We start from the raw sequence: 19,940 nt of genomic DNA, 5'->3' as shown, positions 1-19,940 counted from the left end.
AGATGATGGAGAACCCGCCCAGTTAAGGGCTCTATTGTCAGGCATGATTTCCTCCTAGCTGAAGGCCTTGCCTTTGTAGACGTTCCCCATACTACCCACCATTCTCAGGGAGAATGATCATGACTCACAGGTGCGTCTTTGCCATCTCGGGCTTCTTTGTGGGCGGCGCCTCGGTCTTGGCCTCGCGCAGCCTCTTCAGCTCCCAATGCACTTCCGCCGGGGGTTGGTTCCTCTGCCTGTGCTGCCTCAGCCGCTGGTAGGACGCATCCAGCATGTGAGGTACACACTGAGGTAGGTGAACTTGAGGAAGGTCTGCTTCTGCTGCACTTTTACTCATTTTATTCTTGTGTTGTTGGCTTTTTCGTCTCAATTTTAGATACGCTTTAGATTTCAGGCATATTTTAACCAAGAGTCTCTAGAGAAACAAAGGCGATGGGGTGTGGGGAGAGAGACCGGGTGACTTAGTTTAAGGAATTGATTCACATAGTTGTGGGGGCTTGCAAGTCTGAAATCTGTAGAGCAGGCTGGAATTTCAGGGCAGGCGTGGTGTTGCAGTGTTCTCTCCAAAATCTGCAGGCTGGAAATCTGCTTGCTGGAAACTTAGGCAAGGTTTCTATGCTGAAGGCTTGAGGAAGAATTGCTTCTTTGAGAAACCCATCTGCTTTAAGGCCTTCAGCTGATTAAATGAGGCAACTCACAATATGGAGAAGAATTGGCTTTACTAAGCCTACTCATTTCAGTGTCGTCATATCTAAAAATAATACCTTCACAGCAACATGAAGCCTGGTATTTGACAAACAACTGGACATCATAACCAAGCCACGCTGATGCATAAAATTAATCACCACACATATTAAGGATGTTTTCCCCAAGTGGTTAACTATCTTTTGGCATTGTCTAGACTCAGATCTTATGCATAGTAAGTATTCAAATATTTGTTGAGTTAAATTGACCTCTATTTATAGATATTAGCCATTTTTACAGAACCTAAGATGCCCATTGAGAAGTAGTGAACTTAATTGGAGTCTACTGTGCACTTCAATCAGAATATTAATTTGTCGGAGTTCCCGTTGTGGCGCAGTGGTTAAGGAATCCGACTAGGAACCATGAGGTTGCGGGTTCGGTCCCTGCCCTTGCTCAGTGGGTTAAGGATCCGGCGTTGCCGTGAGCTGTGGTGTAGATTGCAGACGCGGCTCGGATCCCGCATTGCTGTGGCTCTGGCGTAGGCCGGTGGCTACAGCTCCGATTCGACCCCTAGCCTGGGAACCTCCATATGCCATGGGAGCGGCCCAAGAAATAGCAAAAAAAAAAAAAAAAAAAAAAAAAGAATATTAATTTGTTTATGTGAAGTTATTAATAACTTTAATTATAGGGCCAAAGTTAAGTGAAAACATTTTACGTATTCAGAGAAACATTGGGTTTCTTTAAGAAATATCTGCCACAAGATGTTTTTACAAAAGGAAACATCCTTTTAATTCTCAAATCTGTAGATATATCTATAGGTTCTTCTGTGGGGAATGAAAACATTTGAAAATCTAAGAATTCCCACAAAATAGTCTATTTTTGTGAATTTATCTCCCCAGAACCACACTCAAGCTCCTTTTACTCCTAAAAAAGATTTTGTTTTCCTACTCTGTCATGCAAGTGGTCCCCACTAGCATCTTAAATACCCTGCCTCCTGGCCACAGTGATATTCCGATCAAAACAGCCTGATCAGGAGTTCCCGTTGTGGCTCAGTGGTTAACGAATCCAACTAGGAACCATGAGATTTGACCCCTGGCCTTGCTCAGTGGGTTAAGGATCTGGTGTTGACGTGAGCTGTGGTATAGGTCGCAGATGCGGCTTGGATCTGGAATTGCTGTGGCTCTGGTGTAGGCCAACAGCTATAGCTCCCATCAGACCCCTAGCCTGAGAACCTCCATATGTCACGGGTGAGGCCCTAGAAAAGGCAAAAAGACAAAAAAACAAACAAACAAAAAAAAAAACAGACTGACCATTGTCCTTTCCTGGGGATTTTAACTTGAGAGGGAACCAGTTCCTTGCTAAGTCTGGGAGATGTAATCATCTGAATCCATGCCCTTCTGTGTGTTTCGGAGAAGCTGGTCAGCTGTGTAAAAGTGACTGTGTTACCTGAAAACTTGGTTCACCTGTTGGTATTGGGCTGAAATACACAACCGAGCCAGAGATCAGGAGAAGGAAAGATTTATTATTACTTTCGGTAAGTAAGGGGAACACCAGAGAATTTCTCAAAGCAGCATCTCCCTGAACACCAAAATGGGGAACTTTTAAACTAAGTGTTTATGCATATTCATGAAGGGGCTTGAGCAGAGGAGACTTCAGAAAATCAGGGCAGAGGTTGACAGAGTTCATGTTTCCATTGATTGAAGTCATGGGGGTCGGTATCATCATTCCATCCTCCACCTGGGTGGGGGCTTAGTTCCTATAGAACTCAAACATGTGTTAGGTTGTGATGTGTATCCCTGGAGGAGAAACGAGGACTCTGTTTTATCACTGAATTATTGGTTCTTGACTGCTTTTCCTTTGTTCCTGCATTCCCTTACTTCCCTTAAGAACATTAATTCCTGAGACCTATTCAAGGGCAAACATGTGGCCAAAATGGCTTCTTTCATGTCAAAAAGGCCATGACTAGTTCTCTTTCCCCTTTCTTCAGGAGACCCCATCTGCTTACAAATAATACCCATCCTAGGAAGAAACAGAGCCACTAGGTGGAGCGAGCACCTTGGATGTATTCCAAGTCCTCGTTGCACCTATTTCTCCAAGCTCCCCAGGCACCTACCTGTCATTCTTGATTGGATAACCCAGAGAGTCGTAATGTACACAGGTGCCCAGAAGTTTTGCACACCGTTTCAGGGGATTCATGGGCTCCTAGAAGAAGCCCATCTTTGAGCTTTATTTTGGGTCCTCAAATGTGTACCTCTGTTCAAAGCTGCCCTTCAGTTCTGTGAACATTAATCTCCATATGCTGTTTATCCAGGAAAACACCTAATTATCATAAACTCTTTCACCTGGTAGCTTTCATGCTCTTAATTCATCACATTCAACTCTTGTAACCACAACACAGTCAAGCAGATATCTTCATCCTTGTTTTCTACCTAAAGACACTGAAGCTGGAAAGATTAAATAATATTTTCTAAAGTGGTACAGTTAAACTCAAACCTAGTATTCTTGTCTCAAATCTGGAGTTCTTTCTCCTGTTCTAAAGTTGCTTTTTTGACTCTATTGGTTGTTTTTAACTGTTTTAAGTTACAACTTTGAGATTTGCCTTTTAAAAAATAAAGATAATTGAATTGAAACAGGAAAGTAAGTGCTCCTGGCAATATAAAAATGTTAATAGCAGAAAGATGTATAAAATGTGACTTTAAAAGAAAGTTTGATTACTTACGTGGATATCGCCTCACCTCATTTTTAAAATAAATAACCTGTGATGAATAGCAATAGCCTGCCAGAGCACGCTGAAATAGAAAGTCCTTAGGAGGAAAGAGCCATAGTAATAAAAGTGTCATTATAAATAATTAGAAATGTCTGTCACACATCTGCCTTCAAAGGTTAGTAGAAAATAACTGGCATGTAACCCACCTGGATTATCTTCCCACTTAGCTTTAGTTTCTACGAGAATGTGTTATCTCAGGGAGAACAAAGCCCAGGACTTTGTGGGAGGGCTTGAGTTTCTTCCTAAACTCAAGCACTTGAATCAGCCCTTGCAAATCTGCATTTCAGAAATGACAGAGATAGAACAGGAAGGGGGAAACAGTGGTCCACATTTCCTGCGATGGTGCAGCCTGCTCTTCTAAACGCTGCTTGCTAGGCCAAGGGATTCCCCCCATCTGCTCCCCACCCCAGCCCTGCATCTCCAGCCCTTCTCTGGTCAAACAAGAGACAGACAGGGTCCACAAGAGACAAATCAGAAAATTTAAAAAGGACAGTAAAAATAAAGACAGCAGGAGGACTTGGGCTTGGCTGTGGCTGTGTTGTAACTGCTGTCCCAGATTCTGTCCTCTGCACAGTGACTGCACAGCATCCACCTTCACTTGGCTTACAAAAGGCTTCTGTGCTCCTTTGTGACTGGAATACATACTCTCACTGTTCTCAGTGGAGTTTTCAGGTTATTCGGCAGCTCTGTGATTTACAAGGCCTCCCCCGGTGCCCTGGATCTGGTTAACTCCCAATTCTTTACTCCAGGAATGAATATTTTCTGTGCTAACAGACAGAATACCTGCCAGCACAAAATGCGCTCCTCTTGAGTAGTGTGCATTGTGGTGTGACATCCTTCCAGCTCACCTTGACACCCCCACTGTTCTCAGGCTTCTGAGCTATTGGCAGAGGGAGCAGCCAAGCAGGAGGCCCATCTTCTCCTTCCTTTGTCATCCCTCACTGAGCCTAATCAGGTGCTTTGAGCCCAGTGGGCGCCCAGGAAATGTTCTTGTCTGTTAAGCTACCTGTGGTCTCACAGAAGGTGGAACCATAGTGTCACTTCTTCTTCCTGGGAAGGCTCCATCCTTCCCATCCCCACCACCGAGCACTGAAGCTCTGGAATTATACAGATGGAGGCATTCTGCAGCCATCGGCACATAAATTCCTTCTCCAAAGTTGTGACAGGGCTGAGTTAAAATGGGCAAGAGGTTCAGAGTAGGAGTTTTTTGTTTTGTTTTTTGGCCTCAGCAGTGGAATGTGGCCAGGGATCAAACCTGAGTCACAGCAGTGACAACACCAGATGCTTAACTTGCTAAGCCACCAGGGAGTTCCCAGAGGAAGAGTTTCTTTTTTTTTTTTTTTAACAAGGGGTACCAAGAAGATAGACTGAGCAGATCTGTATGTACTTAAAAAAAAAAAAAGACCAGCAGTTCCCGTTGTAGCTCAGCAGTAAAGAACCCCCCACGAGGATATTGGTTCAATCACTAGCCTTGCTCAGTGGGTTAAGGATGTGGCATTACCATAAGCTGTGGTTTAGGTCACAGATGCTGCTTGGATCCCATGTTGCTGTGGCTGTGGTGTAGGCTGACAGCTGTAGCTCTGATTCGACCCTTAGCCTCCTGGGAACCTCCATATGTTGCACCTACAGCCCTAAAAAAATAAAATGTTGAGCATCAAGTACATGCCAGGCACTTTCCTTTCATGCCTTCACTTAAGCATCAACAATTTTTTTGGGCCACCCTATGGCATATGTAGATCCTGAGCCAGGGATCATATCAAAGCTGCAGTTGTGAACTGCGCCACAGCTGTGGCAGTGCTGGATCCTTAACCCATTGTGCAGGGCTGGGGATTAAACCCACATTCAAGCACTCCAGAGAACTGCCAATCCCATTGTGCCACAGTGGGAACTCCAGCATCAACAATCCTTTATCAGAATACATTCTTATTTCCATTTTACAGTTGAGAGAAGTGAGTCTTAACTGAGGTGGGTGCCATATAGACAGTAAGGGCTGTATCATACGTTAGAACCCATGCCCTTGCCACCGAGATTACTCTGCCTCTTTGCAGAGGCTTAGGACAGGGTTCACATTAGTATTCACTATAAATCTCATGGCCAACTTCTACGTGGCAAATACACCGGGAAAGGATTGAGGAAGGAGATAAAAAGTCATACAGTAGCTTAAATCTAGAGAACGGGTGTATATTTCTTGGAAGAAAGCTTGAAAAACAAATTTAGGAATATAATTGGCTTTTGAGATAAAGCCAGTAGACACTGGGGCATTTTAGGTATGTAGTTATAATGAATGGGCTTTCAGTGCTTTGTAAGCATGCAGAGTTGCTGAAAAATGGGGTAGTTAAGGACCATCCAGGACCAAATTCTGAACAGGTTGGCTGCATTGGTTCACACGTTATATTTGGATCTCTCACTCCTCCAGAGAAATGGTCAGCTGACTGTGGGCAATAAAGCATCACTATCTGCTAACAGCATGTTTCAGGGAACACTTGTGTGGCAGTCAACAGCAGCTGCTGCTCAGAAAGAGATAACAGATTTCCATCAATCACTCAGAGTGGGAAGGAATGTCGCGTGTACAGCCCACTTACTTCAGTGCTGCATCCTCTTGTCTGTAGTGGCGACGCTCACAGGAAAGGTTTAGGAGGAAATCGCAAAAGACGTTGACATTTATCCATCACCCACTACTTCCTAGTTACTTTACATGAATTCCTTACAACAGTCCTGAGGTAAATGCTCCTGCTCCATTTTACAGAGAAAGAAGTGGAGATTCGGGGAGGTTGAGTCAATAAGGCAAACTCTCTTGGTTGTCAGTAAATGGTTTCAAACCCAGGCTGATGTGATTCCAAGATCAGCTCTTTGTGTTATATCACAACTGATTCATTATGCATCATAATTGTTAATCCCTACATCCTGCATTACCTCAGATCCAGATAGTAGCAGCAACAGTAGTAACAGCCACAGACGGCAGTTTTTATGAGATTACCATGTGCAAGGCAGTTTATAAATTTGGCTCATATAGTAATCAAAACAACCAGATAAGCTGAATAATTTTTTTACTATGATTCAGTAAATGAAGAACTTTGTCTTTCCTCCCCTTGAGGCTGGAGTGTGTGAGTATGTGTGTATTGGAGTGGAGAGAGATACAGGTGACTGCTTGGGCTGGTGTTCACAGCAGTGGAATAGATCTGATGAGCTCTGGGCTCCATCTTTGAAAACTAAACAAGAGGACATCTTTTTATCCAAAATTTGGGGTGTCAGTGAATCTGTGGAGCTTTTCTAAGTAGGCATGTCTTGCTTGTCATGTAAGATGTTAATAGTCAATTGGGTTTATGCATATCACAGGCTTGCTCATATTTTTTCCTACGTTGTGAGCTACATGCATTAACCTAAGATTCTTACTGCTACAGATTATTTCCTCTGATGGTATCTTAGTTCTGTGTACACTTTAAAATACATGTATTTCCGTGCGCCATTTTCTAAATAGTACTCACTAAGCACATCCCTACAGGCATTTGTACTGATTAGTTTATATTGAAAGCCCCAGGGGATTATGTGAAGCCATTACCTAGTTTTGGAGAAGACAGAGATTCCCATCTGTGGAGTTCTCCCTCCTCCCTTCCTGTCCCAGCCCCTCTGGTCCCTCTTAGCAGCAGCGATAGAGCCCCTGCAGAGTCGGGGTCCTGGCTTTCTTTCCCTTCCAAGTGTGTAACACTGAGTAGGTGTCACTCTGTTTAAGTCACTTGTTTTTCTCAGCTTATGTCACATTAGTTTAGCTCTCACTTATGTCAGTTGTTACCAGTTTAAAACTGCTCCATAGGTTATGTACTAAACTACACGTCTGTTCCTTCTGTCCTAATTCCAGCAGCTGCCTTCTGCTCAGAGATGGGAACTTCCCTGAAGGGAGAGAGCCAGCACCCCTCTGAGACTCATCCACAAGATCAATTTTTACTTCATTCTCAACTTGCCCTCAAAACACAGATGCTGTGCTTAAAAGACTAATTGATCATTTTATTTCAATTGCACAGAAATGATGTTGAAAAAATGAGCAGACCTTAGGCCATTAGAGCTCAATACTTGGCAGAGAGCGATCTGCTTATCAGTTAAAATCAGAAACTTAAATCCCCACTGTTTCTGATTGTCAAGGTAATAAAGAAAAATGTACCCCCAAATGGTACAGTATTGACTACCAAATTCCTCCTTAGGAAACTGTGTCTATGTTTATGATATTAGAATTGTCAATGATGGTCGGAATCTGCTGGCTCTAATAGCTAACAGTTTAATGTGTGATTTCCTTTACCACTACATAACTGTTTATATCTGGTATTCTTTTTTTTATATATATCTGGTATTCTTTATGTGCCATGGATTTGATTCCCTTTTCAATTACATACTTTACATGAAATCATTTACTATTATTATCATTTGTGTAATTTATTAACGTTCTGTACTGCTCTTCATATTTTACAAATAAAATGGCATTTGGGTCATTAGCAGTGAAAGAAGATCAGGAAATCCAAACTACTTAGAAAAAAAGCCAAGAAAACAGGACTTTCATTACTAAATAATCACATCTCTCATATGTTTAATTACTATTTCCCATCAGCATTCACTAGGTTCACTTACGTCCCTTGTGCTGTGCTCAGCGTTATAGCTGAATCAAAGAAAATTAAGACAAGGATCTGGCCCTCAAGGAGAACAGGTGGATGTAAAAACTGAGCATAGTATAAGGCCAACTAGGATCAATAATAAGGTATTTGTAGGATGTTGTTGGAATGCAAAGGAAGAAGGGATTCTTTTTGATTAAAGCATACTGGGTCAGGGAAGAACATCAGAAAATGCACCAGAGTGTAGAAAGGCAGTTGTATTCAGGGACTGGGTTGCAGGATGCTAGGTCATTGGACCAGAAGGCTGGAGGGATGAATTAGAGATGAATGTGGAGGGTAAGTTTTGGCAGATGGTCTTCAATGCTGCAGTAGATTGTGAAGCAGTCACAAATTCTCATCCCTTTTTATGCATACTTCCCTTTTTAAAAAATAGACTATTTCCTAGAGCATTTTGAATTTATAAAAAAAAAGTGCAGAAAGAACATATTTCTCATCTTCTTTCCCCTTGCCTTTCTCTATCCCCCCTCTCTCTCATGCATACACACACACACTTGTTTCTATTGTTAACGTGTTGCAGTAGTGTGGTATGTGTGCTACAATTGATGAACCTATATCAACATATTATTATTACCTAAAGTCCATAGTTCATATTAGGATTCACTCTGTTGTACTTTCTAGGGGTTTTGATAAATGCATAATGTCATGTGTCTACCATTTCAGCATTGTAGGGAATGGTGTCATCACCCTAAAAATCTCTTGTGTTCCACTCATTCACCCCTCCTTCCTCACAGGCCCCTGCTTTCCATTGACCTTTTATTGTATCTATAGTTCTGCTTTCTCAAGAATGTCATATATCAAAACTACACAGTGAATAGCCTTTTCAGACTGGCCTCTTGCATTGTTATATGTATTTACGTATCTTCCCTGTGTTGTCATGGTTTGATAGCTCATTTCTGTTTTATCACTGGGTCACTGGATCAAATATGGAATCAGAGAGAGTGGCTTAATCCTAAATCCTACACTGCCTGGAATGTCCTTCCTCTGTGTGTGTTCAGGGGCACTCTGCTTCAATTAAGTATCCATTCAAATATCACCTATGTCAGACTTCCTTTTGACTGTGTATTCTGACATGTCCTCTGCTCTCTTCCCAGGCACACCCATTATTCCATACCCTGCTCTGTTTTTCTTCATAATATACATACACTGCCAGTATATATTTTTTATATAATTTGTTTTCTCTGTCACACTGTCCCCAGAAGAATGTAAGACCCATGAAGGCAAATGCCATGGTTCTCTGGTGTGTCCCAAGCACAATACTTGGCTTTAGACACTCAAGAAATAATCTTGAATCATTGAAAGAATAAGTTCATGAATAAATGAGTTGAGTCCAAGTGTGCTATGGAGCCCTGTCCCACCTCAGTCAGGAGTGTCTCAGGTCCTGGGGCTCTTGCAAGCCACATGAAGGCAAACAGAATCTGGCTGTTAGGACAGGTGGCAAGTAATGATAATTAGAATTCTAATTACTGATTTGATTGATTCTCATGAAAGTAAGACACATCATGTAGAAATGTGTGTGTGTTGGAGTTACCGTCATGGCTCAGCAGAAATGAATCTGACTATCATCCATGAGGACGCAGGTTTGATGCCTGGCCTTGCTCAGTGGATTAAGGATCCCACGTTACTGTGAACTGTGGTGTAGGTCGAAGACACAACTCAGATCTGGCATGGCTGTGGCTGTGGCATAGGCCGGCAGCTACAGCTCCGATTCAACCCCTAGCCTGGGAACCTCCACATGCCACAGGTGTGGCCCTAAAAAGACCGAAAAAAAAAAAAATTTAGAAATGTGTTTGTGGAAGAGTATGTCTTCCGATTCATCAAATGTGGTACTATCAATTTCATAATTCTCTTTGTTAAGTATTATTTACTGGAGGTTGAAGATGGAGGTCAAAGATAGATTGAAATCTGGAACGAACCTGTGGCCGGAAGTGTCATTGTCCTATGCAATATCCATTCTTTCCCTCCTCCTTGGGAATATATCCCTGAGTTTTACCTTGAGTTTGTTGCCTCTCAAAACTAAAGACTACATTCCCCAGATTTCCCAGTGAGATATAGTCATGTGCTAAATTCTGACCAATGATACATAGTTAGAAGTGTTGAGGAGGACTTCAGAGAATGTTGCTTAAAGAGAGCTGCCTCAGTTAGGAAGCGCTCATTTTTAGCGGTATCTAGCAACTATCTGTGTAACCTTCAACTGGGATGTGATACCTGGAAACCCTGGAAACCAACTGTCCTCTTGGAATATAAACATACTGAGGGTGGCAGCTGTGTGCTGGGAGCTGAAGAGGAAAGAAGTCCAGTCCCTCCACAGCGCTCAAGCCTGTCCACCTTCACATAGACGCAAAAGGAAAAGAGAGCTTGTTGCTGCTGTTGATGTTGGCGTAGGCAGCAGACCCTGATCCAAACTAATATATCTGGCTTTAAGAATTATAACAAACAGTTCATTAATGGAAAAAATGCTGTATTTATATTCAAAAAATATATTTTTGTTGCAGGCTTCCTGATGACTAAGTTGTCATATATAACTGGGAAAGTAACTTAATCTAAGAATGTGTTCCTCTACTTTAAAATTTGGGAAAACACATACTTGTGAAGTTGTGAAAATTAAGTGTAAAGTTGTATATTAAAGTGGATTATATATTTTGGAGTATTAACAGTAATTATAAATTGATAAGGAGTCTTTACAGAAAAAGTCTTTGTTTCTATCAGACTATTTAAACATTCCTAAGAGCCATTAGTGTTCTATTGTATGATATAACTAACAGTTTGGAATGACCTACTTTGTGCAAATCAGTATTGGAAATTCTGATGAAAAAAAATGAATTATGATACCAGGCATCAATCACCTCCAGTCTAAATAGAAAGGAGAAATTTTTAAAAATCAGTTATAACCCAGTCATGAGTTATTGCTGCTCCCCTCACTATTAAGCCAAATGATGCAAGTGACAAAAATTAATTTTGTTTTTTATCCACTCCAAATCTGTATCTGGCTAACCCTTGTTATTCTTTGGAATGACTGAAAAGACTGAGAATCTGCTGATTTTTTCATAATTCACATGCAGGAAAGCTTTCAAACCACATTTTAGAGTGAATTTGGCAAAATTCCGCATTTCATCCTCAGGCTCCTCTATTGCGTGGTTGAAATATCTTACTGAGAATACTTAGGAAACTGGAGATTAAGAAGAGAAAAAGGAGGTAATACAGATGGCAGAGTAGAAAGAGCTGGTTTTGCAGCACACCCTTTTAAGAAACAAGTAGGCAAGGAACAAATAGTGTCAAAACCTTAGAACTACACCTCTGCATTTGTAGGGGAGAAAAATGAGAGGTGGGTTGAGAAGTTACTAACAATGTGGCAATTGTTAGTGATTTGTTTCCTATTTAACCTGTATAATATTAAAACATTTGCCCTAATGTGCAAGGGAGAAGCCTTAGGTAGAGGCAGGGCCAGGAACTATATAATTAGTGAAGGAGGTAGGAAAAATACATAACTGGTTATCAGTGGAGATTTGTTCCACCAGTTATGTGAAGCTAAGTAATTTGAAAACATGATAGACAATATGGACGGAACAATAGCGAGGTATTGCTGACTTCTTAGAGGAATGGTGTAGGGAGATTGTATTGTTGGCTGAGCACATGATGAGGTTGGGAATGACTGTTAAATTGCTCCATACCTAGGTAAGGAAGTAAAGGAAGGATTATAGCAAGATCTCAGAATAGGGGTGGTGTGGAAAACCGAAGCCAAGAGAGCTGGAAATGCTGGATTCTGGAAGGGTGGCAGAGACCTGATATGGCTGTAGGTGAATTAGAACTTTGGAGGTAGGACTTAGATGAAAATGAGGAATTATATTGAGTATTTTTGTGTGGCATGCAAATACCACCCTCTCCTCCTACCTACTACAAAATCTTTATTGAATCCCCCAAAGCAAAGTTAATTTCACAAAGCCTTAGTTTCTACTACTATAGGTTTTACTGAAATGTTAATTCCTGTTTCAAGGTAGGTAGAGGATAAGACTATTAAGTCCCCCTGGGGCCCCAGAAATAGTTGATAAACAAACATTTTATCCCTATTTCAAGTATTTACAGTTTACTGTGCTTCTAGAATCACACAGAATTTTTTGAGGCTGCCAAAAAACCAGACTTTAAAATATACACGTTGTCAAAAAATAGAGGAAGAATTTATAACTACCATTTTTGTAATTTTCAGATGCATTTGGGGGGGGGAACTTAGGTTGTCTTCCATTTTAATTCAATACTGTTTTTTTAATGCAGCAGTGATTTTGCCCTCAGGAAAAACGTGGATAAACACTGATAGTTTTTAAACTATCAGTGGTGGCTTAAGGGTGATCTCAGCTTCCACCATCTCTCCTATTCAGTGTCTTTGCTTTTATATATTTCAGTATATTTTCAGTATTAGAATTCCAGATAAGAATTCTTAGTTTTTTTAAAAGAAAATGTTTAAAAGTTCAGTTCTTGTGTGACGGTTTGAATACTTCTTTGTGTATTCTCTGTATTAGATAAAACATAGTCACTAACATCCCACCTAACCCCAAATTTCAAATACTTGTCTGCCTGGTCTCTTCTGAAACATCTCCCTGATAAGTTCTTTCCATACATCCCCCTTCCCCAATCAACTCTGCTTCTTATGAAGCTTCCTTTATTGTACCCTCGGGACAACTACCAATCTGCTACACTGACCTTCTGTGTTAGAACATCTGTGACATTCACTTGGACTTCTGCATCTCTCTCTACTTTTTACTAATGATCTTCATCTCACATTTGATTTTAGGTTTTTATTCCAAGTTTAGTATTCTCCCCTGCGTCTCTGATTCCTTCAGCCTTGTGAGTGGTCTGTGAATTTGTCAGATTCAAGCACCACAACTCAGCTGTCCCATCTTTGATTATAGAAATAAAATCAAGATATTATTTTAGATCAGAAATTACCAGTCAGTTTATATGTGTGTTTTATGGCTCAGATTAGAGCTCTGAGATTCTGCTTTATGTAAAATATAAACAATTCTGGTGCCAGAACAACTCTGCCAGGAGAAATTGCAGCAGAGGGACATGTCTTCCAAATCTCTTGAGAGCATCTGTAAAGCAGGTGTCATTTTATTCTTGAATAAATCTGACATGGGGAATGTTCTTGTAAAACCAGAAGTGTGGCTGAGAGAAAGAAATCAGTGCATGGGGTTTAAGTGTACTGTGAGTATCAATCACCTGATTATGCAAACTTCTTGTGCCACTAGAAGTTGCCCAAGCCAAATATCACATATACCCCTTCCATTGATACCTGACTACTGCTGCACATGCCCAGACATGGCTTAGGGGAGTGGATGATGTAGAGTATAACATGGGTAGTTCAGGTCACTGGTTACTTATTCTAGGGTGACTGACTTCTTCAGTTTCTGCTAGGACCCGCAACAATCCATAGCTACTTTCCAAATGAAGAGAAGTTGCTGAAGAGAGCATTTCATTGCCAAAACTCTGAAACAGTCAGATGGAGGTTTGCATCTTTAGCATTCCAGTAGCCCACAGGAAATTTAAGCAGCATCAGTTCAGCTAGATTAGATAGAGCTATTCTAAGGTGACCCAGGACAGTGGGGGAGCCTTCTCTAGGTTATATTTGAAGTTGTACAGGTACTTGGAAAATGGCCAGAGCAGCACATCCAAAGATGATTTAAGCTGCATGCAAAAATCCAAGAGGCCCACTAAACGTTTAACTTTTCCTCTGTGTTTGGTAGGACAAAGTGCAGTAGTTGTCATTCCTTTGAAGGCTATATAGCATACCTTAAAAACTGACGAACTGAAGTTTCCCTCAACTAGCATGTCCTTGAATTTTCTTGGGGTTTATCACCTATTATCTGGCATGCATCTTGCTTCCCGAGATATTATGTACGTTATGCTCATCAGGTCTAGTAGACATGATGTCTTTACTGTAGCTGACAGGTGATGTTCTATGGGAATGGGAGATGATGAAAATTCCTGTGGACTTGGATATGATACAGAACATGACATTTAACATAGAGATGAATTAAGTTTGTAAAAAATATGATTGGTTTGCCAGGTGAAAGAAAATTGATTCTGATAGACTTGGGTTGTTATTTTTCAAAAAAAACATTTGCCTTCTCAATAACTTCATACCAATTTCTTAAACTTTATTTTCTTCCATGAAGGCATATCTGATTACTCAGCTCTGATTGAGGTTACCACCTGATCTGTTAAGATATTCCAATGTCTCTAAGACCCATCTAACTTTTTCAATGATGAAACAGAAAGTAAGTGCAGATGGGAAAGGAGAACCATCTGTATTAGTTTCCTATGGCTGCTGTAACAATGTACCATAAACTAGGTGGCTAAAAACAAAATTTATTGTGTTACAGTCAAGTGGCTAGGAGTCCAAAATCAACTTATTGTAGGGTCATGGCTTCCTCAGAAATATTCAGAAGAGAGTCTCTCTGCCTTTTCCTGGCTTCTAGTGTTTCCCATCAATCCTTGGCACTCAGTCTGAGCTGCATCACATCAGTCTCTGCCTCCATCATCACATGGACTCATCCCTCTGTGGGTGTCTGTGTCTTAACATGTCATTCTCTCTCTCTCTCTCCTCTTCTTATAAAGACACCAGTGATACTGGATTAAGGACCCACTCTACACCAGTCTGATCTCATCTTGATATAACTAAGCACATCTGTAACAACCCTATTTCCAAATAAGGTCACATTCTGAGATACAGGAGGCTAGGATGGCAACTTAACTTTTGGGAGGGGAGTACAGTTTAACCAATAATATCACCCTTTTATCTTCTCAAGAATTGATCTTGGTACTCATTTCTGAAATTTCCCCTGAAGATTCAGAATTGTTTTTTATGGGTAAGAATTACTTCAGGGGCTTTGAATATTCCCTTTGTATTTTACTAGCCTTTATTCCTTTGGTTAGAGAGCCAATATTGGTATTCTGCTAGTTGGAATTTATGTATGTATCAACGGTGCATTCAGAAACAAGGAATATAGCCTTGGAGTGTATTTATTTATATAATGATTTTTTTCCATTATGGCTAGTTTACAGTGTTCTGTCAATTTTACAGTGTACAGCATGGTGACCCAGTTACACATACATGTATACATTCTTCTTTCTCACATTATCATGCTCCATCATAAGTGACTAGATGTAGTTCCCAGTGCTACACAGCAGAATCTCATTGCTAATCCATTCCAAAGGCAATAGTCTGTATCTATTAACCCCAAGCTCCCCATCCATCCCACTCCTTCCCCCTCCCCCTTGGCAACCACAAGTCTATTCTGCAAGTCCACGATTTTCTTTTATGTAGAAAGGTTCATTTGTGCCTTAATTTTAGATTCCAGATATAAGTGATATCATATGGTATTTTTGTCTTTCTCTTTCTGACTTACTTCACTTAGTATGGGAGCCTCTAGTTCCATCCATGTTGGTGCAAATGGCATTATTTTGTTCTTTTCTATGGCTGAGTATATATACCACATCCTCCTAATCCAATCATCTGTCGATGGACATTGGGTTGTTTCCATGTCTTGGCTGTTGTGAATAGTGCTGCAATGAACATGTGGGTACATGTGTCTTTTTTAAGGAAAGTTTTGTCTGGATATATGCCCAAGAGTGGGTCATGTGGTAGGTATATATACTTTTCTAAGGTACCTCTATATTGTTCTCCATAGTGGTTGTAGCAGCTTACATTCCCACCAACAGTGCAGGAGGGTTCCCTTTTCTCCACCCGCCCCCCAGCACTTGTTATTTGTGGACTTCTTAGTGATGGCCATTCTGACTGGTGTGAGGTGGTATCTCATGGTAGTTTTGATGTGCATTTCTCTCATAATCAGGGATGTTGAGCATTTCTTCGTGTGCTTGTTGGCCATCTGTGCATCTTCCTTGGAGAAATGTCTATTCCGGTCTTTTGCCCATCTTTCCATTGGGTTCTTGGCTTTTTTGCTGTTGAGTTGTATAAGTTGCTTGTATATTCTAGAGGTTAAGCCCTTGTCAGTTGCATCATTCAAAACTATTTTCTCCCATTCTCTAAGTTGTCTTTTTGTTTTCTTTTTGGTTTCCTTTGCTGTGCCAAAACTTGTCAGTTTGATTAGGTCCCATTGGTTTATTTTTGTTCTTATTTCTGTTGCTTTGGGAGACTGACCTGAGAACACATTTGTAAGGCTGATGTCCGAGAATGTTTTGCCTATGTTCTCTTCCAGGAGTTTGATGGTGTCTTGTCTTATATTTCAGTCTTTAAGCCATTTTGAGTTTATTTTCATGCATGGTGTGAGGGTGTGTTCTAGTTTCATTGATCTGCATGAAGCTGTTCAGGTTTCCCAGCAATTCTTGCTGAAAAGACTGTCTTTTTCCCATTTTATGTTCTTGCCTCCTTTGTCAAAGATTAATTGACCACAGGTGTCTGGGTTTATTTCTGGGTTCTCTATTCTGTTCCATTGGTCTGTCTGTCTGTTTTGGTACCGGTACCACACTGTCTTGATGACTGTGGCTTTGTAATAGTGCCTGAAGTCTGGGAGAGTGATGCCTCCTGCTTGGTTTTTGTTCCTCAGGATTGCTTTGGCAATTCTGGGTCTTTTGTTGTTCCATATAAATTTCTGGATGGTTTGTTCTAGTTCTGTGAAAAATGTCAAGGGTAATTTGATGGGGATTGCATTCAATCTGCTTTGGGTAGTATGGCCATTTTTACAATATTAATTTTTCTGACCCAGGAACATGGAATATCTTTTCATTTCTTACATCTTCTTTAATTTCCTTGATTAATGTTTTATAGTTCTCAGCATATAAGTCTTTCACCTCCTTGGTCAGGTGTATTCCCAGGTATTTGACTTTTTGGGGTGCAATTTTAAGTTATTGTACTTTTGTATTCCTTTTCTAATGTCTCATTGTTAGTATACAGAAATGCAACTGACTTCTGAATGTTAATCTTATATCCTACTTTGCTGAATTTGTTGATCAGTACAGGTAGTTTCTGGGTTCAGTCCTTAGGGTTTTCTATGTATAGTATCATGTCATCTGCATACAGTGAAAGTTTTACCTCTTCCTATTTGGATGCCTTTTATTTCTTTTGTTTGATTGCTTTGTCTAGGACTTCCAAAACTATGTTTAATAACAGTGGTGAGAGTGGGAATCCTTGTCTTGTTCCAGATTTTAGTGAGATGGCTTTCAGCTTTTTCCATTGAGTATTATATTTCCTGTGGGTTTGTCATAAATGGTTTTGATTGTGTTCAGGAATGTTCCCTCTATACCCACTTTGGTAAGAGTTTTGATCTTGAAGGGATGTTGGACTTTGTCAAATGGTTTTTCTGCATCTATTGAGATGATCATGTGGTTTTTGACTTTATTTTTGTTAAGGTGATGTATGACGTTGATGGATTTGTGTATGTTGAACTATCCTTGGGCACCTGGGATGAATCCCACCTCGTTGTGGTTTATGATCTTTTTTATATGTTGTTGGATTCAGTTGGCTAAAATTTTGTTGAGAATTTTGGCATCTATATTCATCAAAGATATTGGCCTATGGTTTTCTTTATGGGGGATGTCTTTGTCTCATTTTGGAATTAGGGTGATGTTGGCATCATAGATGTCTTTGGAAGTGTTCCTTCTTCTTGAACCTTTTGAAAAAGTTGGAGGAGGATGGGTATAGGTTCTTCTTTGTATGTTTGGTAGAATTTGCCTATGAAGCCATTTGGTCCTGGACTTTTATTTGTGGGAAGTGTTTTTATGATATATTCAATTTCATTTCTAGAGATCAGTCTATTCAGTTGATCTATTTCTTCTTGATTCAGGCAGGCTGTAAGTTTCTAAAAAGTTGTCCATTTCTTCTGGTTTGTCAAATTTGTTAGCATACAGTTGTTCATAGTATTCTCTCATGGTTTTTTGAATATTTTATCTGTCCCCTTCTCTTTCTCTTCTCCTTCTGGCAACCCTATAATTCAGATGTTGGTGCATTTAACATTGTCCCAGAGTTCTCTGAGACTTTCTTCATTTGTTTTCAATCTTTTTTCTCTTTTCTGTTCCACATCCATGATTTCCACTAATCTGTCCTCCACCTCGTGTATTTGTTCTGCTTCCTGCATTTTGCTCTTGGCTGCTTCTAATGAATTTTTTATTTCAGTTATTGTATTTTGCATCTCTTCTTGTTTCAGTTTTATATCTTGTATCTCTTTGCTCAGTGTTTCCTGTAAGTTATCCATCTTTGCTTCCAGTTTATTTCCACTGTCTTGCATCATCTTCAGCATCAACAGTCTAAAGTCTTTTTCCTGGAGGCTGAGAATCTCCAGATCACTTAGCTGTTTTTCTGGGGTTTTTTCCTTTCTTCCTCATCTGAGTTATAGTTCTGTGTCTTTTCATTTTTATAGGTTTTGATGTGGTGACCTTTTTACAGATACTAGAGTTGTAGCCTCTCTTCCTTCTGGCATCTGCCCCCTTGTGGCTGAAGTTGGTAAAGGGGCTTGCCATAGGCTTTCTGATGGGAGGGACTGATGCCTGCCCACTGGTAGGTGGAGCTGATTCCTTTCCCTCTGATGGGTGGAGCTTTGTCTCTGGGTGAGAATAGAGGTTGCTGTGTGCCTGAGGGGCCTCTTTAGGCAGCCTGTTTACTGATGGGTGGGGCTGTGATCCCACCTGGATTGCTGTTTGTCCTGGGGCTTCTCAGGGCTGATGGGTGGGGCCAGATTTTTCCCAAAATGGCCGCATCCAGTGAAAGGCATGCTGCTGTATACTCCTGAGAGCTTTGCTTCCTGTGTCCTTCCCTCACAAGAACCCAGTGTTCTCCCAGGAGGTCCTCCAAGAACTGCAGTCAGGTTTGACCCAGATTCCTATAGAGACTTTGCTTTGCCCTGGGACCCAGTGCACGTGAAAGTCTGTGTGTGCCATTTAAGAATGGGGTCTCTGTTTCCACCAGTCCCGTGAAGCTCCAGCACACAAGCCCCACTGGCCTTCAATGGCAGATGCTCTGGGGGCTTTTTCTCCCAGTGCCAGATCCCCACACGTGGGAGTTTGATGTGAGGCTCAGAACTCTCACTCCTATAGGTGAGTCTCTTTGAACCAGTTAGTTTCCAGTCTGTGGAAACTAACCCCATACTCAGGAGGTATGGGATTGCTTATATCATGTAATTGTCCCTCCTACTTCTTGATGTGGCCTCCTCTTTGTCTTCTGGAATAGGATATCTTTTTGAAAGTTTCCAGTCCAGGAGTTCCCGTCGTGGCGCAGTGGTTAACGAATCCGACTAGGACCATGGTTGCGGTTCGGTCCTGCCTTGCTCAGTGGTTAACGATCCGGCGTTGCGTGAGCTGTGGTGTAGGTTGCAGACGCGGCTCGGATCCGCGTTGCTGTGGCTCTGGTGTAGGCATGGCTACAGCTCCGATTCGACCCTAGTCTGGAACCTCCATATGCGCAGAGCGGCCAAAGAAATAGCAAAAAAAAAAAAAAAAAAAAAAAAAAAAAAAGAAAGTTTCCAGTCCATTTGGTTGAAGATTGCTCAGCATTTGGTTGTAAATTTTGTTGTTTTTAGGAGAGAAGTTGAGCTGCAATCCTTCTATTCTGCCATCTTAATCCCATCTCTTGTGTATTTCCATAGTATCCATTGTGAGTACTCCTTTTTTCATTCCTTATTTTGTTCATTTGGGTTTTTCCTCTCCTCTTCTTGGTGAGTCTAGTCAGAGGTTTGTCAATTTCATTTACCTTTTCAAAGAACCAGCTCATGGTTTTGTTGATTTTTTTCTATTGTTTTTTGAATCTCTATTTACTGATTTCCTATCTGTTCTTTATGATTTCCTTCCTTCTGCTGACTTTAGGTTTTGTTTGTTCCTCTTTTTCTTTT

The 19,940-nt window shown here is 40.9% G+C and overlaps 1 long non-coding RNA gene across 2 annotated transcripts in view; it reads left to right on the top strand.

Annotated features, from left to right (window-relative positions):
• LOC110256435 overlaps positions 155-19,940 on the top strand; it is a 92,301-nt gene continuing 72,515 nt past the window's right edge. The window contains exon 1 of one of the 2 annotated variants that reach the window (XR_002337932.1): positions 155-291. This is a non-coding gene — a long non-coding RNA (uncharacterized LOC110256435). The remainder of the gene's footprint in view (positions 292-19,940) is intronic. The other variant, XR_002337931.1, reaches the window with a different exon arrangement.

Source organism: Sus scrofa, chromosome 13 (assembly GCF_000003025.6).
Source record: "Sus scrofa isolate TJ Tabasco breed Duroc chromosome 13, Sscrofa11.1, whole genome shotgun sequence".
Lineage (NCBI taxonomy): Eukaryota > Metazoa > Chordata > Mammalia > Artiodactyla > Suidae > Sus > Sus scrofa.
The sequence above is the reverse complement of the archived record's forward strand: the minus strand, read 5'-3'. Positions and strand labels throughout refer to the sequence as shown.